The sequence below is a fragment of the Callorhinus ursinus genome, unplaced genomic scaffold (genome assembly GCF_003265705.2).
Source record: "Callorhinus ursinus isolate GAN/ISIS: 27379988/994484 unplaced genomic scaffold, GSC_fseal_2.0 scaffold18, whole genome shotgun sequence".
Lineage (NCBI taxonomy): Eukaryota > Metazoa > Chordata > Mammalia > Carnivora > Otariidae > Callorhinus > Callorhinus ursinus.
Window position 1 is genome coordinate 2,393,865 of NW_027397080.1, and position 24,957 is coordinate 2,418,821.

The 24,957-nt window shown below is 41.1% G+C and overlaps 1 long non-coding RNA gene across 1 annotated transcript in view; it reads left to right on the forward strand.

Moving 5' to 3' along the window:
• Positions 1-22,787, forward strand: part of LOC141374408 (uncharacterized) — a 30,088-nt gene extending 7,301 nt beyond the window's left edge. Inside the window, exon 3 of the long non-coding RNA XR_012381259.1 lies at positions 22,714-22,787. This is a non-coding gene — a long non-coding RNA (uncharacterized lncRNA). The remainder of the gene's footprint in view (positions 1-22,713) is intronic.
• Positions 22,788-24,957: the final 2,170 nt, after the last annotated feature.

The window sequence follows — 24,957 nt, forward strand, 5'->3', positions numbered from 1 at the left end:
GGGAAGAGGGTCAGAGGGAGAAGCAGACTCCCCGCTGAGCGGGGAGCCCAATGCGGGACTCGATCCCGGGACTCCAGGATCATGACCCGAGCCGAAGGCAGTCACTTAACCAACTGAGCCACCCAGGTGCCCTAAAGTCTATACTTTAGTTAGTAGGATTTTACCAGTACTTTTTCCTTAGCTTTGACAGATGGACTGCAGTTATGTATGATGCTAACATTGCAGGAAGCTGAGTGAAGAGTATACACTAACTCTGTACTACCTTTGCAACTCTTCTGAAATTTAAATGACTCCCAAATAGTTTATTTATTTAAAAAAGCTCAAAAAAAGGAAGTTTTTAAATGAAAATATAGACTCAAAGATAAAAATGAGTTCATGCAATAGGATGACATTTATACATAGTTTCAAAACATATAAAATAATACTAGATATGGGGCGCCTGGGTGGCTCAGTTGGTTAGGCGACTGCCTTCGGCTCAGGTCATGATCCTGGAGTCCCGGGATCGAGTCCCGCATCGGGCTCCCTGCTCAGCGGGGAGTCTGCTTCTCCCTCTGACCCTCTTCCCTCTTGTGCTCTCTCCCATTCTCTCTCTCTCTCAAGTAAATAAAAATAAAAAATAAAAAATAAATAATAATACTAGATATGGTTTATGGACATATATCTATGTAATAAAGATATAAAAACATTCACGAGAATGAAAAATACCTAATTTAAGATAGTGGTTTCTCAGAGCAAGGGGGAGGAGAGAGTAAGGAAGCAGATCCAAGAAAAGTAGTTAAAAAGTTTCAAAAATGTGGGTACTGTTTCTTCCTCTTTGAAGGAATCTGGGGAATGTCCATCGACAGATGAATGGATAAAGAAGATGTGGTGCATACATACAATAGAAGAGTACTCAGCCATCAAAAAATGAAATCTTACCATGTGCAATAATGTGGATGGAACTAGAGGGTATTATGCTAAGCAAAATAAGTCAATCAGAGAAAGACGATTATTATATGATTTCACTCATATGTAGAATTTTAAAATTTTTTTCCCATTTTTATTTATTTATTTATTTTAAATTTTATTTTATTATGTTATGTTAATCATCATACATTACATCATTAGTTTTTGCTGTAGTGTTCCATGATTCATTGTTTCCATATAATACCCAGTGCTCCATTCAATACGTGCCCTCCTTAATACCCATCACCAGGCTAACCCATCCCCCCACCCTCTCCCCTCTAGAACCCTCAGTTTGTTTCTCAGAGTCCATAGTCTCTCATGGTTCATCTCCCGCTCTGACTTCCTCCTCCCTTCATTTTTCCTTTCCTACTATCTTCTTTCTCTTTTTCTTTTTTTTTTTTTAACATATAATGTATTATTTCTTTCAGAGGTACAGGTCTGTGATTCATCAGTGTTACACAATTCACAGCACTCACCATAGCACATACCCTCCTCAGTGTCTATCACCCAGCCACCCCATCCGTCCCACCCCCCACCACTCCAGCGACCCTCAGTTTGTTTCCTGAGATTAAGAATTCCTCATATCAGTGAGATCACATGATAATTGTCTTTCTCTGATTGACTTATTTCGCTTAGCATAATACCCTCTAGTTCCATCCACGTCATTGCAAATGGCAAGATTTCGTTTTTTTTTCCATGACTGCATAATATTCCATTGCATATATATACCACATCTTCTTTATCCATTCATCTGTTGGTGGACATCTTGGCTCTTTCCACTGTTTAGCTATTGTGGACATTGCTGCTATAAACATTGGGGTGCACGTACCCCTTTGGATCACTACATTTGTATCTTTGGGGTAAGTACCCAGTAGTGCAATTGCTGGGTTGTAGGGTAGCTCTATTTTCAACTTTTTGAGGAACCTCCATACTGTTTTCCAGAGTGGCTGCACCAGCTTGCATGGAATTTTTTTTTTAAAGATTTTTTAATCTATTTGACAGAAAGAGAGAAAGCCAGAGAGGGAATACAAGCAGGGGAACGGGAGAGGGAGAAGCAGGCTTCCCGCAGAGGAGGGAGCCCGATGTGGAGCTCGGTCCCAGGACCCTGGGATCATGACCTGAGCTGAAGGCAGACGCCTAACGACTAAGCCACCCAGGCGCCCCTCATAGGTGGAATTTAAGAAACAAAACAGAGGAACATAGACAAAGGGAGGGAAAAATAAAATAAGACTAAACAGAGAAGGAGACAAACCATAAGAGACTCTTAACTCTAGGAAACAAACAGAGGGTTGCTGAAGGGGAGGTTGGTGGGGGGATGGGGTAACTGGGTGATGGACATTAAGGAGGGCGTGTGATGTAATGAACACTGGGTGTTATATGCAATTGATGAATCACTAAACTCTACCTCTGAAACTAATAATACACTATATGTTAATTAATTGATTTTAAATTAAAAATAAATAAAGGAATCTGGGGCAAATATTGTAAATGCTAAGATTTGACAAACCTGGGAGCCAAGTACATTGGTATTGATTATCATATTATTCTCTATGTTTTAATGTGGGGTTTTTTTTGAGAAGGAAAAAAAGACTAGGAGAGTTTTCCGAATTGTCAAATTATATAACTATAGAGCATATCTTAATTTCTCAGGAATGTCATCTCAACCCTCAACCCCAGATTCATGCTAATTCTGTCAAAATCGAATTTAAAAAAAATTTTTTTTGAAGTAGAATTTTTAAAAAGTTAACTCATTAATCAAAAGTTTGGGAAAGCTGATTCAAAGAGCATTTAAGGAACAGAGATTTACATAATTTCATAGGAAGGGGATACTTTAGTAAGTTTGCTAAATGAGATACTATTATGGACTGAATGTTTCTGATCCCCCCAAAATTCATATGTTGAAAGGTGATGGTATTAGGAGGTGGAGGCTTTGGGAAGTAATTAGGTAGCCTTGCGAGGCTACACAAAAGAGGGGTCTCACCAGCACCTGGCTGTTCAGGCACCCTGACCTCAGACGTCCCGCCTTCAGAATTGTGAGAAAGAATTTGTAGTTCTTTATAAGCCTCCCAGTAGAGGGGACTTTGTTATAGCAGCCCGACCTACCAAGACAGAGATGAAACGAGTTAATGTAGCCCAGGGAATTTTAAAACTGTAAGCCTGCCTTACATGAAATGCTAAAGGAAATGAAAGGACGCTATTGAGTAACATGAAAACTTCTTTTTTTTTTTTTAAAGATTTTATTTATTTGAGAGAGAGAATGAGAGATAGCACGAGAGGGAAGAGGGTCGGAGGGAGAAGCTGACTCTCCGCTGAGCAGGGAGCCCGATGTGGGACTCGATCCCGGGACTCCAGGATCACGACCTGAGCCGAAGGCAGTGGCTTAACCAACTGAGCCACCCAGGCGCCCAGTAACATGAAAACTTCTGAAAGTGTCAATCTCACTGGTAAAAGTAAGCATATAGTCAAATTCAGAATACTCAAATACTATAATATGGTGGCATATTAACCACTTAATCTGGTATAAAGGTTAAAATATTAAAAATAACCAGAGCCACAAAAATTTGTTAATACACAATATAAAAAGAGATGAGACGTCAAAACATAGTGAGGGAATAAGGAGTAGAGTCTTTGTGTGGAATCAAAGTTCAATTGTTATCAGTATAAAACAGGTTGTTATATCTGCAAGATGTTTTCTGTAAGCTTCATGGTAACCAAAAAGCAAAAACCTACAGCAGATACACAAAAGAGGAGGGGATCAAACATACCACTAGAGAAAAAGACAATCAATTCACAAAAGAAGACAGCAAGAGAGGAAGAAAGGAACAAAACAGCCAGAAAGCAATAAAATGGCATTATTACGTTCTTATCTATTGATAATCACTTTAAATGCAAATGGACTGATTTCTCCAGTCAAAAGACATAGGGTGGCTGAATGGATAAAAAAATAAGACCCAAGATATGCTGCCTTCAAGAAACTCACGTTAGCTTTAAAGACATACATAGGCTCAGAACGAAGGGATGGCTAGAGATATTCCATGCAAATGGAAACCGAAAGCAAGCGGGGAGCTCTACAATATCAGACAGAGTAGACTTCAAGAAGGAGGTGAGTGGGGGATGGACTAGATCCGGGAGATGGGTAAAAAAGAGGGCACTGGTGATGAGCACTAGGTGTTGGATGTAAGTTGTGAGTCTCCAGAAACCAATATTGCACTGTATGTTAACTAACAAAATTTAAATTAAAATAAATAAATAAAGCTGTAACAAGAAGGACACCTGGCTGGCTCAGTGGCCTGACTCTTGATCTTGGGGTTGTGAGTTTGAGCCCCATGTTGGGTGTAGAGATTACTTAAAAAATAAATAAATAGGGCGCCTGGGTGGCTCAGTTGGTTAAGCGACTGCCTTCGGCTCAGGTCATGATCCTGGAGTCCCGGGATCGAGTCCCACATCGGGCTTCCTGCTCAGCAGGGAGTCTGCTTCTCCCTCTGACCCTCTTCCCTCTCGTGCTTTCTATCTCTCGTTCTCTCTCTCTCAAATAAATAAATAAAATCTTAAAAAAAAAATAAAAATAAATAAATAAATAAATAAACCTCAAAAGAAAAAAAAGCTGTAACACGAGGTAAAGAAGGTCATTATATAATGATAAAGAAGTCAGTTCATAAACAGATATAACAATTATAAAAATACATGCATCCAACATTGGAGCACCTAAAATATACTAAGCAAATACCAACAGATCTGAAGGGAGAAATAGGCAATACCATTGTGGGAGAATTCAATCCCCCACTTTCAACAATGGATAGACCCTTCAGACAGAAAATCAGTAAGTAAACATTGGACTTAAACTACACTTTAGACCAAGTGGAACCAATAGGCATATGCAAAGCATTCCATCCAACAATACACATTACACAGAATACACACACAAACATATATATTATATGGTGTATATATATTATTATGTATATTGCTACATGTAATTTATTATTACTATGTAACATTATATATATTATGTATTTTATTCAGCCACAAAAAGGAAATCCTGCCATTTGCAACATGGCTGGACCTTGAGGGCATTCTGCTAAGTGAAATAAGTTGAACAGAGAAAGACAAATACCGTATGATCTCATTTATATGTGCAATCTACAGAAGCTGAACTCAGAAACAGTAGAATGGTGGTTGCGATGGCCTTGGGTGGGTGGGGGGTAGAGAGAAATGGAGATTAGTCAGTCAAAGGGTACAAAGTTTCAGTTATAAGATGAGTGAGTCCTGGGGATCTAATGTATAGCGCGGTGACTACAGTTAACAATACCTAATTATACATTTAAAAGTTGCTCAGAAAGTAGATCTTTATGTTTTCATCACAGACACACACATGAAAAGATAATTATGTGAGGTGATGGAGATGTTAATGCAGTGGTTGTAATCATTTTGCAATATATATGGGTATCAAAGTATCAGGTTGTATACCTGAAACTTACACAATATGGTGCGTCAATTATATCTCAGTAAAGCTGGGGGAGGAAAAATAGAAAGTTGAAGAAAAGAAATAATGAAAAAGGCAGAAATAATGAAACAGAAAACAAGCATAAAACAAAGGAAAGCAACAAGCCCAAATTGATATTTTGAAATGATTAATAAAATTGATCAACCCTGGGGTGCCTAGCTGGTTCAGCCAATGGAACATGTGACTCTTGATCTCAGGGTTGTGAGTTTGAGCCTCACAATGGGTGTAGAGATTGCTTAAATAAATAAACTTTTTTAAAAAAAGAGTTGATCAGGGGCGCCTGGGTGGCTCAGATGGTTAAGCGTCTGCCTTCGGCTCAGGCCATGATCTCAGGGTCCTGGGATCGAGTCCCGCATTGGGCTCCCTGCTCCTTGGGAGCCTGCTTCTCCCTCTGCCTCTCTCTCTCTCTCTCTCTCTGGCTCTCATGAATAAATAAATAAAATCTTTAAAAAATAATAAAATAAAAAAATAAAAAAAGAATTGATCAACCCTTAGAAAAACCAGTCAAGAAAAGATAAATGAGTATGTTATTCTATATGTGCAGTTAAAACTTAAGGAAATACAATGGAATTGTAAAACCACCTTAAAGGAATTAATAAAGTTTTCTGGATTTATAAATAGAATAATAACAAATATTAGAGCAATATGAATTTAAATGAAACTATATAAATATGAAATAATAGAAATTTTAAAAAGAATAATATAATCAGTCAATGAAATAAAAGCTTGAGGAAGAACTGGGCTTTTTACCATGATAGCTTTCAAGAATAAAATATTAACCTTAAAAAACTAAAAAAAAAATGTACATGGTTACATAAGATATTAACTTTGTGAGATGCTGGGTGACAGGTACACGAGAATGCTTTGCGCTATCACTGAAACTCTCTGGAAATTGAAAATTATTTCAAAATAATAAGTTTAAGAAAACTTTTAAAAAATGACATGTAGTTATCCTTTTGCCTTATTACCAATTTTATATGATTTTTCTTAATAGTCCCCTGTTGTGATCATGACTATTCTCCAAAGATCATTCTCAATCATAGCAAAACTCTAGCCTTACAGTGTTTGGCCTGATTCATTTACATCAAGCAGCATGTGTTCTTATAAACTCTGTTCGTTCATGTGATATTGTGATTTATAGTAAGAAATATATATTTGGCTTTCCTCCAATTTGTGGCCAAGAGGTCCTAAAACCTTGGAATTTCTTAACTGAAGGGAGTGATCAAAGTGTCCTTTATTATGCTAATGAAGCAATTTTTGGAAAGCCCCTAGATCACTTAAGGATTGAGGGTTGGTCCTCAGAGGAACCAACCATGTGATTAGAGGGGTGGAACTTTCCGTCCCATCCCGCTGACCTCCGGGGAGGGGACAGGGCCTGGAGGTTGACTCAATTACCCATGGCTAATGATTTAATCACTCATGCCTATGTAATGAAGCCTCCATAAAACCCCAAAAGGACTGGGCTTAGAGAGCTTCTGGGTTGGTGAACACATGGATGCTGGGGAGAGCAGCATGCCTGCAGAGGGTATGGAAGCTCATCCTATGCATCTTTTCCATCTGGCTGTTCCTGAGTTATATCCTTTTTACAATAAACGTGATCTAGCCAGTAAAATGCTTTCCTCTGAGTTCTGTGAGCCATTCTAGCAAATTAATTGAGCCCAAGGAAGGGATTGTGGGACCTCTAATTTATAGCCAGTCTGTCAGAAGTACAGGTGACATTCTGGACTTGCAACTGTACTCTGAGGTTGGGGTGGTGGGGACAATCTTGTAGGACAAAACACTTAATCTGTGGAATCTGATGCTGCTACCTCTGGGAAGATAAGTGTCAGAATGCAGTTGAATTTTTGGACACCCTGCTGGTGTCCAAGAATTCCTTGTCGGTTTGGGGAAGCTGCCACATACACACCACAACACACACAAGCGTGCACATGTGCGCGCTGGAATTGGATCCAGTAATCTAAAAGAATTTGATAAAATGTGTTTCAGGATTTCTTTTCCATTAGTGCCCGCAGTTCTTGGTCACGCTGCTTCGAAGAATGGGAGGTAGACCAGACGAAAAGTGGTGGGCAGCAAAGCAGTTTATTGAGCAATAGTACCAAGCCTCCAGAGAGGGAGGGGACCAGAGAAGGTTGCCATTGGAGTTTCTAAGTCTACGAGTTTTGGGGTTTTTTTTAAAGATTTTATTTATTTATTTGAGAGAGTGAGCGAGAGAAAGAGCACGAGCAGGGAGAGGGGCAGAGGGAGAGGGAAAAGCAGACTCCCTGCTGAGCAGGGAGCCAATGCAGGACTTAATCCCGGGATCCTGGGATCACCACCTGAGCGGAAGGCAGACACTTAACTGACTGAGCCACTCAGGCGCCCCCTGTGGATTTTTACGAGAGTGTTGGCAGGCTGTTTTAATCTGATCAACCCTCCATACACCAGTCACCAAGTCAGGTTTGTGTCCACGTGCTCATCTACCTATCAGGTAGTTTGTTCATGTGGGAAAGGGTGGAGGGCTCCTTCCAGGGTTGTGTAAATAACAGGATGGGGTCTTTTTCCTTTTAAGGGTATTTCCTCTTGGGCTGGGGGGGGAGGGCGCTGCTTTGCCCCTGCCTGCCTTTCTTCCCACTATCCTCCATTATTTGTGAATGTTGGAGGGTTCTCAATGCCCTGCCTCCCTGTTCCCTCTCTGAAGCAGAAGCTAGATACTTTGGTAAAAGTCATAATAAAGTTGATTGAGGAGGAGCAACCATGGCAGAGGAGTATATTGTGTCTTAGAATGTTCAGCTCACCAATTCTCTTCATGAGAAGACAAAAACGAATCTTTCTTTTTTTTTAAAGATTTTATTTATTTATTTGAGAGAGAGAGTGAGAGAGAGCATGAGAGGGGAGAGGGTCAAGAGGAGAAGCAGACTCCACTGAGCGGGGAGCCTGATGTGGGACTCGATCCTGGGACTCCGGGATCATGACCTGAGCTGAAGGCAGTCACTTAACCAACTGAGCCACCCAGGCGCCCAACAAAAATGAATCTTAAAAATGTCTGGGTGGCTCAGTTGGTTGAGTGTTCAACTCTTGGTTTCAGCTCCAGTCATGATCTTGGGGTCAGGGGATTGAGCCTGGCATTGGGCTCCGCGCTCAGTGGGGAGTTTGCTTGAGATTCTCTCCCTCTGACCCTGCCCCCACTGTCTCTCTCTCAAATCAATTCTTTAAAAAAAAATCAAATAAACTAAAATTTATGTTTGTATTGTACTCTACACTGGTAAAAATCAGGAAAAAGACTAATTTTTTAAGGTAAGATTTCAGGTCAGTCTGACTCGTCCAGCATTCAAACTTGCTTGATTGCATAAACTTGGATTTTGCATAAAATTGCTTCTGAGGTAGCAGTTTCTATGAGAAAGGGTTTTGTTTTGTTTAACCCATTTAAAGTATTAGAAGTTCAGCTTCTTTGTTTTCAGGGGGTTTGAACAATATTGGATTTATGTAAGCTCTTGTTAGTCTCTATAAACCAATCAGAATAAATGTCCTTTAATTTGAGAGTCTTTATAATCTAATTTGTTCATACCCTTAGGATGTAGGAAAAGAGTCCACACGCACACAATGAGATTTAAGGCTTTTCTCATTTGTAGGCCTGTAGACACCGAGAGTTTGCAGCTTCAGTTTTACCCGTCACTAGTCAGTGTAAACAATAACTCACCAGTCCTGGTCTCAAAGGGCCCTTCTCTTTTTCATTGGGCACAAAATATTTTAAGTGATCTGATTTCACAAATAAACTATCAAGACCAACAAAACTAACAAACCAGATTCTCTGTCATCTCTCACCTAACAGAAAGAGCTCGTCATTCACCTGGCAGAGATCACCAGTTGTCAAACCATAAAACCAGATTCCTGCTCATCACTGCTTCCCGTGGGGAAAACTCACCACCCCTAAACAATTAGACTCTTGTGTACACACTGCATTCTCAGCAGTGCAGCCCAGCCTGGCCTAGTGGTCTGATTCCTTCTGTTCACGGACCAGCTATGGAAAGGCACAGAGCCCCAAAACAAGCTAAGCAAGTCGCAGACAAACAGACCTAGCCAATAACCAGAGACAAAAACAAAGAGTAAAAAGAAAAAGAGTCCGCAAAAGTGAAGTCCCAAGGTCTCTTGGGGTTCACTCCAGGAGTCATGAGAATACATGTTTAGGCTTAACATGGGTTTCTACTGCTAATCTTAACAGAAGGCAACTGGACAGAGCTTCCACTGCTGCTGAATTCCCAGGACTAATAGAAGGAAAGAAACCTTTCAGAATCTCTGAGCAAGGCTTTCTTAGTATGGGTTTATCTGACTGTTGAACCCTCCAAGCTCACGATTAAGTAAGGTCAGGGGAACACACAGCAAGGTCTTGGGAAAAGAGGCTCTAAACAGCAGCATTAACCTTAAAAATAAAACTGCCAGGGAGCACCTGGGTGGCTCAGTCGGTTAAGTGTCCAACTCTTGATCTCAGCTCAGCTCTTGATCTCGGGGATGTGCGTTCAAGCCCCATTGCATGGGGCTCCACAGCATGGAGCCTACTTTAAAAAAATTTTTTTTTAATAAATAAATAAATAAAACTGCCAGTTATTTTGCCAGCAAAAATGGGTTTCTTTGGGAATAGCAAAGAATTGCCATCTGGAACAAACAAGCTACTGCACAACCACGGGCAAAAGGCCAGAGAACAAAAGGGAGGAACATTCTTACAGAGGAAAGGAAGTCCACTGGAATAAACTGGGAGTTCAGAGTATGTGGTTCTTCATTGGCTGGGCTGTTGTCAGGGAAGAAGGAAACCAAACCTTTCTTCTTCCGGCTGGGATAATCAAGGAGTAGCCAAAGAAGTGGGACTTGCAAGGTGCACCTCTCCGCCTTGGGTCGGCCCTTGACCACCCAGACTCCTGTGCCTGTAAGTGGGAGGAAGTGAGAGCTCCCCCTTCTGGCCTCCCAACTCCATTCCAGAGGAGGTTTCCCTTTATTAATTTTCACCAGGTAACTGGCTGGTTGGATGGTCTGAAACTCACTTGGGGTACAAACACAAAACTTTTTTTTTAAATTTTTTTAAAGATTTTATTTATTTATTTGAGAGAGGGAATGAGATAGAGAGAGCATGAGAGGGGGGAGGGTCAGAAGGAGAAGCCGACTCCCTGCTGAGCAGGGAGCCCGATGCGGGACTAGATCCCGGAACTCCAGGATCATGACCTGAGCCGAAGGCAGTCGCCCAACCAACTGAGCCACCCAGGCGCCCCAAACACAAAACTTTTATTCTTTTCTTTTTTTAAAAGATCTTATTAATTTGACACAGAGAGAGACAGCAAGAGAGGGGACACAAGCAGGGGGAGCGGGAGAAGGAGGAGCAGGCTTCCCGTGGAGCAGGGAGCCCGACGCGGGGCTTGATCCCAGGACCCTGGGATCATGACCTGAGCCAAAGGCCGACGCTTAATGACTGAGCCACCCAGGTGCCCCCAAACTTTTATTATTTTCTAATCACTGCCTTCAACTTCACTTGTCACCTTTCCCTTTCCAGTGCCTTAACAATATCTTGAGCAGGTGCGTTAGCTTCCAGTCATTCAGTATAATTGAAAACTCTAGTCTCCTGTTCATCAACCCATCACCATCATCATTACAGTTCCACCTCTGTTCACAGCTCCATCACACCCCACCCTTCTTCCTTTCCATCCTAAAGAGGATCTTCTCTGTGGCCAGGTAAATCAGAGATAATTGTCCATTTCCAGCTCCTTTCTTCTGCTTCATTTGAATAAAAAAGCAATGCTGAACAGACAAAGGATTGAATGAAGGGCAGACCACACCTTTCCCCTTCTCTAAGTATCTGTGGCAAAATCTGACCTGTGGGGGAGAGTGGGAGGAACGGTAAGGAGGTCCATATTAACTGGACTTGAGTTCTGTTACTCCTCATTTCTTACTCTTTTGCCTCTTCTGGTCTCTGACTCCACCTTAGTTTCTCTCTTTGTGTTTTTGTCCTCTTGTCTCCCTCGGGCTTGCCTTACCTCCTTGGGCTCCCTCCTGCTCTGCATCCCAGGCACTGTAGTCACCTTGAACGGTGGAGGCGTTCAATCTGAAATCTAACTTGAGTGACTTCTTTTGAAGTTCCATACTCGGAGCCTGGGGAGGAAATTTTGTATAGGGGGACCATCCACCTTGATAGCCCCTAACATTTCCCCAAACTTTTAGCGTTCTTCATGGATCTTCCTCAATTTTCACCCTGGAGGAAATGGGGGCGGAAAGGAATGTGTAAGAGTAGGGACCAGGTGCCCTGGGAATAGGATGAAAACAGTAACGGGGATCGAGCGGCACCAGGGTGGGGACTGGGAAGGAATAGGAATAGACACTGGGAAAAGGGGCTGGTGATAAAGATGGAGAGGAATGTAGGTCAGATCGAAAACGGAGATGAGGACGGAATGGAGACCAGACGGGCATGCGCATGGGGTAGAAGCAGAGGATAGAGGGGGAAAGAGAAGATGGGAATGGGAAAGGAGATGGGAAGGCGGATCTGGACGGAGAGGGAAATGGAGGCGGCGATAGGATGGAAGGATGGAGTGTGTGGCATCAGGTTGGAGGTCAGGATGGAACCAGTGTACTGCACAGCTCCCAGGTGCTGGGGTCTCCTCACGCAGCACTCTTGAGTAGGGAACTGGCAGGGTAGCTTAAACTCAGCTATCTTCCATGGTGGCCACTGGCCTACAGGCAACTCCAAAGCATAGGAGTACACACTGCCCTCCGTGGTAGCACCCTCTTGTTACCCGGCCATCGCCCTGATCTGCTCTCTTCCTGCTCAGCCAGACACAGAAGGCAGACCAAACCCAGTGCATGTCCAGCACGGGATACCAGTCTCTTTGTGATTACCTCCAGTATCTCTCATGGCCCCCTGCCTCCTGGTACGGGTATGGAATCTCCTCCTGCTCCTCCCCCCTCCACCACCACATGAAGAGGTAAAAAAGCCATAGCTCTTCTCCCTAGGCCCAAGACTCACACCTCTAACTCCCCACTTCCCCTCACTCCTTCCTCCCTTTTCTTCTGCTTACCTGGAGAGGGGGCGTTGGAATGATGGCTAGGAGTAACAGAGTTAGTTCATTTACCCCTCAAGTCCTCAAAGGGGTGGCTATCCCTTAGTTATTGGAGTCCCTGATGCTGCTTTGTCCTCGGCTTTGGTCCTAACGGTCCCTCTGGAATAACAGAAGTCCCTTTCAACATCCTATTTTAACCATTGTCATTGAACTGATTGAGCTAAGAGATGGTCACACCAGATTTAGCTGAGAAGTTGTTTTCTCCTCATAGGTGTGAGTGGTTTTTTTTCAGTATGAACTGAGAATTCATCAGAACAAGGTGTGCTTGGGGCACCTGGGTGGCTCAGTTGGTTAAGCATCTGCCTTCGGCTCAGGTCATGGTCTCAGAGTCCTGGGACCGAATCCCGCACCAGGCTCCCTGCTTAGCAGGGAGCCTGCTTCTCCCTCTCCTCCCCACTCATGATCTCTCTTTCTCAAATAAATAAATAAAAATCTTAAAAAAAAAAAAAAAGAAAGAAGAAGAAGGTGTGCTCTCATGAGTACAGTCATGGATGGTGAAGGCCTATATTGACTCAGTTTGAGTGTGCTCCTTGTATGAACTGAGTTACTAAATCTCCTAGGAGAATGTCCCCAGAGGCTTGTAGCCCGAGGCATTCTCCCAGCTCTCATGAAGGGCACTTCTTCCAGCCATTGCTACACTTCTGGAAGGAGACTCTGGCTCCAGACTTTGGAGAGTAACACTTCTGAGGAAGGTAGTGATTTATGCGAGGAGGTGCACAAGGCTGACTAGTCCTTTCTTGCCAATGGGTAGGTTTGTGCTTCCTTTATTCAAACCCATACTTTTCCTGTGACCAGTCCCTGCATCAATACCACACTGACTTAATTACAATAGATTTGTAATAAGTACCGTTCCCTGGTAGCGCAGGATGTCTGCCTTGTTTTTCTTGGGAGGTAATTGGTAATTCTTAGCCCTTCTTATTTCCGCACATATTTTACAGTATTCTTGTCATGTTGGGATTTTTTTTTTTTGCAATGAATTTGCAATGAATCTACAAATCCATGTGGAGAAACTTGATACATTTAAACTATTGACTCTTCCAATCCATATTATGTCTCTCCATCTATTTAGATCTCCTGTAATGTCTCTTACCAGAGGTTTATAATTTTCCCTGAAGAGGTCTTGCACATATTTTCGGTAGACTTATTCCTATGACTCCATTTTTTTTAATGCTATTTCAATTTCAATTCTGGTCTTTTATAGGAATATAGAAATACAATTGACCTTTATGTTGATTTCATATCTAGCAACTATGCTGAATTACAATTATTTGTTTTTAGATTATTTAAGGTGTTTTTTTTTTTTAAGATTTATTTATTTATGGGCGCCTGGGTGGTGCAGTTGGTTGAGCGACTGCCTTTGGCTCAGGTCATGATCCCGGAGTCCTGGGATCAAGTCCTGCATCGGGCTCCCTGCTCAGCGGGGAGTCTGCTTCTCCCTCTGACCCTCTTCCCTCTCATGCTCTCTATCTCTCATTCTCTCTCTCTCAAATAAATAAATAAAAAGATTTATTTGAGAAAGAGAGTGCGCACAAGCAGGGGGAGCAGCAGGCAGAGGGAGAAGCAGGCTCCCTGCTGAGCAAGGAGCCCGATGCAGGACTCGATCCCAGGACCCTGGGATCATGACCTGAGCTGAAGGCAGACGCTTAGCCTACTGAGCCACCCAGGCATCCCTATTTAAGGTTTTTAAATACAGATAATCATAGCATCTGTGGATAACACTGGTTTTATTTCTTCCTTTCCAATCCTTTACCTTTTATTTAATTTTTTTCCTTTTTATACATTGTAGGCTATGACCTCAAACACAATGTTGAATTGAAGTAATAATGTAGGCATCCATGGCTTGTTTCCATCTCAGAAAGAAGTTCTGTTGCTTGCTACAGGATTTTTGTAAATAGCTTTTCTCAGGTTAAAGAAATGTCATTTTATTCTTAGTTTGCTAGAAGTTTTTGTGAATAGATATTAAATTTTATCACATGCTTTTTCTATTGATATAGTGTACTAATGAGTATAAGATTTTTGTATTTGTGTTTATGGGGGAGATTGGCCTATAATTTTCCTTCTTCAAATTGTCTTTGTCAGGTTTTGTTATCAAAGTTATGCTGGCCACATAAAATGACTAAGGGAGAACATTCCCTCTTCACTCGTTCTCTGGAAACATGAGATTGTAATTGTGCCTTCTTGGATATTTGGTGACACTCACTGCCATCTTGAATCTGTTTGGTAGACTTAGCAGCTGCAAGCTTCCTCCTACAGTGGCTCTTCCTGTGATAACCGCCTAAAAACAAGCGATAACATTCTCTAACACCCAGCAAATCGAATATGACCTATCGCTTCTTCTGATCACGTGATCCTTAATAAATACTTCTGTTAAATCCAGCCTATTTTCAGTTCCCATAATGAGAGAAGTTCCCATTATGATAGCTTTGAAGTCATTACCAATTTAATAACATTATCTGTTAATTTCTCTCCAGATGCCAATCTTGACAGGTCAGTGAGATTCTCCTAGAAAGTTCCACATAAGAAGTTTTGGTTTCAGCAGGAAGGTGTAAAGAGGTTCCTTCTGCCTTACACCATGCACAAGAAGTTGAACCTTCCTTTGCTGCTCCAGCTTATTCCTTTGCTGCTTATGAATCTGTCGTGATTTGTATTTATTCTTTTTTCTACTCAAACTGATGCATAATTGTAGACCATTGTGGAAAAATGGAAATTTTTTGCCTCTGGAGAAGACATTTCTAACTGTCCTTATACTCTGTTCCACATCTTATCTTTGGTTGTAGGTATCAAAAAAAAGTGTTATTATTCTTCAAAAACCTTAAACTGACTTTCTACTTGGAAATGCTCTAGCACTTTGCTACTTCAGAGTGTGGTTCATGAACTAGCAACATCAGCATCACCCCAGAACTTGTTAAAAGTGCAGGATTTCTAGTCCTTCCCCGGAACTTAGAAGTCAAAATCTGCATTTTAGCAAGATCCCTAGGGGATTTGTGGGCAGGCTAACAATTAAGAAGCACTGCTTTGGTTGATGCCACGTACCTTTCCGAGGACACACTACTGCTTTTGTTCCCCCCATCAATGCATTTTTTCTTTTTTTTTTTTTAAGATTTTATTTGTTTGTTAGAGAGAGCACAAGCAGAGAGAGAGGCAGGCAGAGGGAGAAGGAGGCTCCCTGCTGAGCGTGGAACCTGACCCAGGACTCAATCCCAGGACCCTGGGATCACGATGCTGAAGGCAGACATTAACTGACTGAGCCACTCAGGTGTCCCTCAATATATTTTTTCTGGCGATCCTGTCTGCCAAATTCGGGAAAGGACACAAGGAGACTGGTGTCTTGAAAAATTGAGATTGTGTTTTGTTTTGGTTTGGTTTTTTTAAATCCATTATAAGCACTATTTGTTTTTAAAACTCTTTTATTGTGAAATGTAACACATGTAAAAGTGCATAAAATATAAATGTAAAGTACAAGGACTAATTCTAACGTGAACATCCATTTAACCACCACCCAAATCAAAAAAATTGAACTTAACTAGCACCCCAAAAGCAGCCCCTCACCCGTACAAGAGTCTTTCCAGATCACATGACCTTTTCTATCCCTAGAGGTAACTACGATCCTGAATTTTATGTGAATCACTTGCTTGTTTTTCTTTTATATCGCATATATATATGGCTCTAAACAATATAGTTTAGTTTGTTTTTTGAACTCTATATAAATGGAATCGTTTATATAGTGCTTCATGCACTCAATCTGTAAGATTCATTTGTGGTATTGTAGTTTATTCATTTTATTGCTGAATAATTTTCCATATGAATATGAATATGTAGCAATATATTTCTCTCTTCTGCTGTTGATGCCCGATAGGGTTGTTGAGGTTATTGTCAAAATGCTGCTATGATTAGTTTTATACAAATATTCTGGTGCACATGTGCACAAATCCTCTAGGGAAGTGATCCCAAATAATTTTCTCACTTACCCCTAAAGACTTGAAAAATGTATGTATTCTCTCACACAGTTTTAAATAGACTTTATTTTTTAGAGCAGTTTTAAATTCACCAAAAAAAAAAAAATTGAGCAGAAAGTACAGAGAGTTCCTGTATACCTCCTCCTGCCCCTACACATGTACAACCTCTTCCACTATCAACATCCCACATCAGTGATAACATTTTTTTAAAGATTTTATTTATTTATTTATTTGAGAGAGAGAGAATGAGAGAGAGAGAGAGCACATGAGAGGGGGGAGGGTCAGAGGGAGAAGCAGACTCCCTGCCGAGCAGGGAGCCTGATGTGGGACTCGATCCAGGGACTCCAGGATCATGACCTGAGCCGAAGGCAGTCACTTAACCAACTGAGCCACCCAGGCGCCCAGTGATAACATTTGTTAACAATTGATGTACCTACGTTGACACATCGTTATCACCCAAAGTCCATGGTTTACATTAGTGTTCACTCCTGGTGTTGCACAACCTATGGGTCTTGACAAACATATACTGACGTGTAACCATTAGTATAGTATACAGAATGGTTTCACATCCTAAAAATTGTCACATATTTTTAGGTTGATATTGAAAATGTTCATTGTTGGGGCACCTGGGTGGCTCAGTCATTAAGCGTCTGCCTTCAGCTCAGGTCATGATCCCAGGGTCCTGGGATCGAGCCCCGCATCTGGCTCTCTGCTCGGCAAGAAGCCTGCTTCTCCCTCTCCCACTCGCCCTGCTTGTGTTCCCTCTCTCGCTGTCTCTCTCTCTGTTAAAAAATAAATAAAATCTTAAAAAAAAAAAAGAAAGTGTTCATTGTTAAGTTAAATAGTTGCAAAGGATTTAATTTCTGGAGTACTACAAACATTGGTATTTTTTTCTAAAGATTTTATTTATTTATTTGACACAGAGAGAGACAGCAAGAGAGGGAACACAAGCAGGGGAAGTGGGAGAGGGAGAAGCAGGCTTCCTGCTGAGAAGGGAGCTCGATGAGGGGCTTGATCCCAGGACCCTGGGATCATGACCCGAGCGGAAGGCAGACGCTTAACCAACTGAGCCACCCAGGCGCCCCCAAACATTGGTATTTTAAAATAAAGCTATTATAGCACTCTTTAAAAAAAAAAAAAGATTTTATTTATTTATGGAGAGAGAGAGAGCACAAGCAGGAGGAGCTGCAGAGGGAGAGGGAGAAGTAGGCTCCCCAGTGACATGGGGCTCGATCCCAGGACCCCGGGATCACGACCTGAGCTGAAGGCAGATGCTTAACGACTGAGCCACCCAGGCGCCCCTTATAGCACTCTTTTTTAACACCATCCAAATACCAGTAAACTAAACACTATTGCAATTTTATTTTTTATTTTCAAATAATTTCATATTTACAAAAAGTAAATTACAAAAAATTGCAAGAATAATTCAAAGAATTCCTATATACCCTTCACTCCGATTCCTCAGATATTAACATCTTACCACATTTGTTTTATCTATATACCCCTAAATACTTTAGTGTGTATTTCCTAAAGATAAGGACGTTCTCTTATATAATCATAATATAAATATCATAATAAGGAAATTAATACTGATACAATACTAAATGACCTTGTTCCAGTTTTGCCAGTTGTCCAAATAATATTCATTATAAGCAAAGAAAACCTGGGACCATGAGCTACATTTAGTTGTCATGCTGCAAAGCCTTATTCTGGAACAATTCCTCAGTCTTTCCTTGTCCTTTATGATCTTAACATTTTTGAAGAATACAATCAAGTTACTCTGTGGAAAATCCTTTAATTTGGGTTTGTTCGATGTTTCCTCATGAGTAATTAAGGTTATGCATTTTTTGGCAGGAATACCAGGTAAGAAGTGTGTCCTTCTCACTGCATCACATCAGGAGACATATGATATCTATTTGTCCTTTTACTAGTGATGTTGATGTGATCACAAATTTCTCCACTATAAAAATAAAAAATAAAAATATAATTTTACTGATATGCCAAAAAGTATTTTGATTGATGTGCTAAGAAAGGGGAGAAAATGAAATCACATAAAATGCTCAGTAAAACCACACAAGGTGAAAAAAAAGTGGAAGACAAACACAGGAACAAAGAACAAGGGTGACGTATAGAAAACAGTAACAAATATGGTAGATATTAATCCAACTATATCAATAATCACTTTAAATGTCAGTGGTTTAAATATACCAATTAAAAGACAGAGATTGTCAGACTGGATGAAAAAACCAAGCCCTAACTATATGTTTCTCAAAAAAACCCACTTTATCTTTCTATTGTATATAATACTTTCATTTTAGCAAGAGAGAAGTGTGAAAACTTGAAGAGGATCAGAACTTCTGTTCTGTACTATAGCTTGGTTTGCTCCAGCTGGAGGGGATTAAGAAAACCACTTTAAATATAATGACACACATGGGGCATCTGGGTGGCTCAGTCCGTTAAGCATCTGCCTTCGACTCAGGTCATGATCTCAGGGTCCTGAGATCCAGCCCCATGTTGGGCTCCCTGCTCAGCAGGGAGTCTGCTTCTCCCTCTCCCTCTGACCCTCCCCCCCATCGTGTTCTCTCTTTCTCTTTCAAATAAATAAATAAAATCTCTAAAAAAATAAATATAATGACACATATAGATTAAAAGTAAAGGGATAGAGAAAGATATGCCATGCTAATACTAAACAAAAAGAAAGCTGGAGTGGCTACATCAAGTTCAGATGCAAGAGACTTTTAGAGCAAGAAAAATTATCAAGGATAAAAAGGGGCATTACATAATGATAAACAGGTTAGTTCTCCAAGAAGACATAACAATCCTTAATGTGTATGCATCTACCAACAGAACAAAATATGTGGGCAAAGACTGATATAACTGCAATGAGAAATAACTGAATCCAATATTATAGTTGGAAATTTCAGTACTCCTCTATTAGAAATGGACAGATCAGCAGGCAATCAGTGAGGACATAGTTGAACTCAACAGTACCATCCATCAACTGCATGTAATTGACATCCTATAGACTATTTCATCCAACAGTAGCAGAAAAGAGATTCTTCTCAAGTTCATGTGAAACAAGACAGACCACATTCTGGGCCGTAAGACACATCTTAACAAATTTAAAAGACTAGAAATCCTGTAATACCTGCTTTCAGACAACAGTGGAATTAAACTAGAAAGCAATAACAGAAAGATAGCTGGAAAATCCCCAAATACTTGGAGATTAAAGTTACTATTTTTCTTTTCACAATCAATCAGTATTTTGTGGGGATCTTTGAGACTATGTTAATTCACCCACTAGTTGTAGTATCCGTTTGTGAGTCCTGCGTGAATCAATTGTTACTACTATGGTTGCTAGACAGTAATTTCCCAATTTCCTAATCCTACATTTATTAGTTGGCATTCTACTATATGGAAGAGCCTTTCCTTCTCCCTTGTTTATTTCTCTATAATGGTATAGACTGATGATTCCTATTTGACTCAATGGATTATAATCCATACTCATTATTTATTCTCATGCTCAATTTGTCCCAGATTTGGCCAGAGAGAGCCACTTCAGCCTACCACCTATGTCCCCTTTTGACCTGTCACCATCTTTCTTCTCTGATTCATCTTCATTTCATTTTAGATGAAATGTATATACATTTTCAGATTTAGTAAATTATTATAAAGTTAAAATAATTTATATATAATTATATATAAAATAAAAAATATTTCCAACTGCAATATTGTGATTTATAATAAGAAATATATATTTGGTCTTCATCTTAGTTCTATTACTGAGCTTCTAAAGCCCTTGGAATTTCCTAAGTGATGAGACTAGTAAAGGGCTTTTGTTAGGGTAATGAGGTGACTGGTGAACTCCACCTAACAGTGGGGGATGGTTATCTGTAAAACCAACCATGTGATTAGAGGGTTGAAACTTTTATTTTTTATTTTTTTTAAGATTTTATTTATTTATTTGAGAGAGAGAGAGAATGAGAGATAAAGAGCACAAGAGGGAAGAGGGTCAGAGGGAGAAGCAGACTCCCCGCTGAGCAGGGAGCCCGATGCGGGAACTCGATCCCGGGACTCCAGGATCATGACCTGAGCTGAAGGCAGTCGCTTAACCAACTGAGCCACCCAGGCGCCCGAGGGTTGAAACTTTTAGTCCCAAATAAATAAAATCTTTAAAAGGGGGGGGCGCCTGGGTGGCTCAGTCATTGGGCGTCTGCCTTCGGCTCAGGTCACGATCCCGGGGTCCTGGGATCAAGTCCCACATCCGGCTCCCTGCTCCGTGGGAAGCCTGCTTCTCCCTCTCCCACTCCCCCTGCTTGTGTTCCCTCTCTCGCTCTCGCTCTCTCTCTGTCAAATAAATAAATAAAATCTGGAAGGAAGGAAGGAAGGAAGGAAGGAAGGAAGGAAGAAAGAAAGAAAGAAAAGAAAAGAAAGAAAGAAACTTTTAGTCCCATCCCCCTGACCTCTGGGAAGGGGACAGGGCTTAGAGGTTGACTCAGTCACCCATGGCCAATGCTTAATCACTCATGCCTATGTAATGAAGCCTCCATAAAACCCCAAAAGGACTGGGTTCAGAGAGCTTCCAGATTGGCGAGCATGTGGTGGTTTTGGGAGAGGGCATGGAAGTTCCATGCCTTTTCCCCATACATACCTTGCCTTATGCACCTTTCCCATCTGGCTGTTCCTTCCTGAGTTACACCCTTTACAACAAACCAGTGATCTAGAAAATAAAATGTTTCCCTGAGTTCTTGGAGCCGCTCTAGCAAATTAATCGAACCCAAGGAGGGGTTTGTGAGAACTTCTGATTTATAGCCAGTCAGTCAGAAGTACAGGTAACAACCTGGACTTGTGACTGGTGTCTCAAGTCCAAGGCAGGTGTTGTGCAAACTTCCAGTGTATAGCTGGTCGATCAGAAACGCAGGTGATAATCTGGGTTTGCAATTGGTGTCTTAAGTGTGGGGTAGGAGGGACAGTCTTGCAAGACTGAACCCTTCACCTGTGGGATCTGATGCTATCTCTGGATAGATAGTGTCAGAATTGAGTTAAATTGTAGGACACCCAGCTGGTGTCCAGGGAATTGCTTGGGGGCGGGGGGCATGCAGGGCGGTGTGCTCCCCTCTCCCCCACAGTGGAATTGGTCCAGAACCTAATTTGCTAATTTAAGTCTATCAACGTTTCATTATCAAAAAAATATTTTTATTTTTTATTTTTTTAAAGATTTTATTGATTTATTTGACAGAGAGAGACACAGCGAGAGAGGGAACACAAGCAGGGGGAGTGGGAGAGGGAGAAGCAGGCTTCCCGCCGAGCAGGGAGCCCGATGTGGGGCTTGATCCCAGGACCCTGGGATCATGACCTGAGCCGAAGGCAGACGCTTAACGACTGAGCCACCCAGGGGCCCTCAAAAAAATATTTTTAAATGCTTAGGAAAATATGGTTGAAAAAGAGTGATCAATAAACAAACTCAGTGCAGGGACAGAAGTTCCTCAGAGAAAACTGTGGAACTGATCATTCCCTCAAATAATAGCATAACTTCTACATCTGTTAGAGAGATTGAAATGTTAAAAAATAAAATAAAAAAAGAAAACCACAGGGCCACCTGGCTGGTTCAGTCAGTGGAGTGTGCAACTCTTGATCTCCGGGTTGCTAGTTCAAGCCCCACGTTGGATGTGGAGATTACTTAAAAATAAAATATTTTAAAAGAAAAGAAAACAGTAAACACATGGACGTATACCCCACCCCCACTATAGCAATTTTCTCTCCTTCATTTTGATTTCAAAATGCTTCAAAAGAAAACCTTACCCAGACTCACCCAATCTCCTTTGCCAACATCTTTTGTGTCCTCTTTACAACCTTTCTTGCTAACTTTTTTTTTTTTTTTACACAGGCTCCACACCTAATGTGGGTCTTGAATTCACAACCTTGAGATCCAGAGTCACATGCTCCACCAACTGAGCCAGCCAGGCGCTTTCTGACTTGCTAACTTCTCCCAACATTGTGTAAGTGCCCCCTGCCAACTCTGTCAATCACGGGCAGGGTACTGGCACCATAGTGTAAGGCAGTAAGCCTTCTACTACTTTGGCAAGGAAGAGTACAAATGAGACGATACAAGTAATTGCACATGGCTACCAAGGCAACCGGGAATTCGGATAACATGATTTTTGCTTTTTCTTTAGAAGACTTATGCTTGGCATACACAGGTTAGAACTGTGACTGTCTCTTTCTCTCTTCCCAGACCTGGCCAAGCAGGAAGCACCATCATGGGAATTGACACTGGCTTGGTATGGGAAGGAAGTGAACACATTGGCACTGCTGGTGAGCAGAATGGTATTATTATTAATAGTTGCGCTTCAGTAAGCCATGATGAATTTGGTAGACCTGCAGTTTCCATATTTCATCCAGCACCATACGAAATGCCTGCATTGGAAACAAAGCTCCTACTTTAACATGTGGTAAAATATGAAAGATGAACAGAGATGATGCCTATCTCTTTCTCTCAACTCTTTCTAGTCGCATATATGTGTACACATATAAATGTGTCATCAACTTCTCTGTCAGGGACAAAATGCAGGACACTTGCTGATTAAACCAAGTGCTTTTGGAAACAAGCGACCAGTGACATTGACGCTGCTCTCATCTGGTCACTTACACACTTGGTTTACCAGCCAATTTTGCCTTAGGCTGTGTGCACCGTGACCTTTAGCCACAAGCCGGACATCAGTTTCCCAATGAGTAGTAGTAGCAGGAATCAGGAAATTAAGCTAGCTTTCCATTAAATATGTTTGGGAAACAGAGGTTGAACAATTGCACCATAGTTGGTATACAGAATAATAGAATGTTCTTGCTAGCTGGTTTTGTCATTGACTTTAAGTTGTTCATACATACTTATATGATTGCTCAGTAACTTATTTTTAATTTTTTCCATAAATCCTTTCAACAGCAATGACTTTTTAAAATGTGCATATTTAATAAAAATACATGTATTGTGTTACATTTCCCAAAACAGTTTATGTAAATGTGTAAATTGCACAAAATGTCTGCTGACATTACCATCCACTTTGGAGGATATAGTGAAATCACTCGCTGCATAAAAACTAAGACATTAGCAGCTACGTTGAAAAATGGTCAGTTTGGGGAGCCTGGGTGGCTCAGTCAGTTAAGTATCCAGCTCTTAGTTTCAGCTCAGGTCATGATCTCATGGGTCGTGAGTGAGATTGAGCCCCGAGTCGCCCCAAGTTGACTCCAAGCTCATGGGGAGTCCGCTTGAGATTCTCTCCCTCTGCCCCTCCCCCCACTCGAGCTTTTGCACGAGTGCTCTCTCTCTCTCTCAAAAATAAATGAATAAATCTTTAAAAAAATGGTCAGATTTGGGGCGCCTAGGTGGCTCAGTCATTAAGCATCTACCTTCGGCTCAGGTCATGATCCCAGGGTCCTGGGATCGAGCCCCACATCAGCTCCCTGCTCTGCGGGAAGCCTGCTTCTCCCTCTCCCACTCCCCCTGCTTGTGTTCCCTCTCTCGCTGTGTCTCTCTCTGTCGGATAAATAAATAAAATCTTTTAAAAAAAAGGTCAGATTTGACTTGTGTCACTGCAGAAGGTACATTTAAAAATCATTCTGTTAAACATGATTTTCATCTGGGTCAAGTGCTGGTTCTCAATTAATTTCAGTCATTTCAATTTCTTCAGTTTTCTTGCATGATTTTAGCTGTTAAAGTATTGGCTCCACTAGTATGAGAATTATAAAAACAGTGTAAATTATGCCAATTTGATATCACTTAGCATCATATGCATCTAAGAGAAAAATCAGTGATATTAATGTCAATAACGGGTAGATTTTTTCATTCAATTCATTAAATCAAAGTAAAACTTTTAAAGGGTCCTACTCTTGAAGGTAAAATATCTGACTTTAGCATTAGAGCCCCTGTAAATTCAGCTGAAGAATTTAACACTGAAGGCATATTTATTTGCTTTTGTATTAATAATACAAATATAAATTTAGTAGAGTACACATTAGGCTAAAAACATTGTTTTTACTAAATTAATAAACTTATGTAACAGATTAAAAAAACAAAACAAAATCGTCACTACCTCAATCCATAAATCTCCCAGAGTTGCTCTGCATTAACTTCACTCTACATGTGATTCTTCAATAACACCAGATGCTACATTTCGCTAAAAGCTCTGGCTTATCTATCACAACTAAAATTCAGAGGTGATTTGCTCAAGCAAATAAAATACATAAGCTAAAGCTATCTTGTCAGGTTATTAAACCTATCTATCAAAACCATAGGAGTTTGGGGGTGCTGGCGTGGCTTAGTCGGTTAAGTGTTAGACTCTTGATTTTGGCTCAGATCATGATCTCAGGGTCTTGGGATCGAGCCTGGAGTTGGGCTCTGTGCTGGGCATGGAGCCTGCTTAGGATTCTCTCTCTCCCTCTTCCTCTGCCCCTCCCCCTCCCCTCCAAAAAAGAACCCAAACAC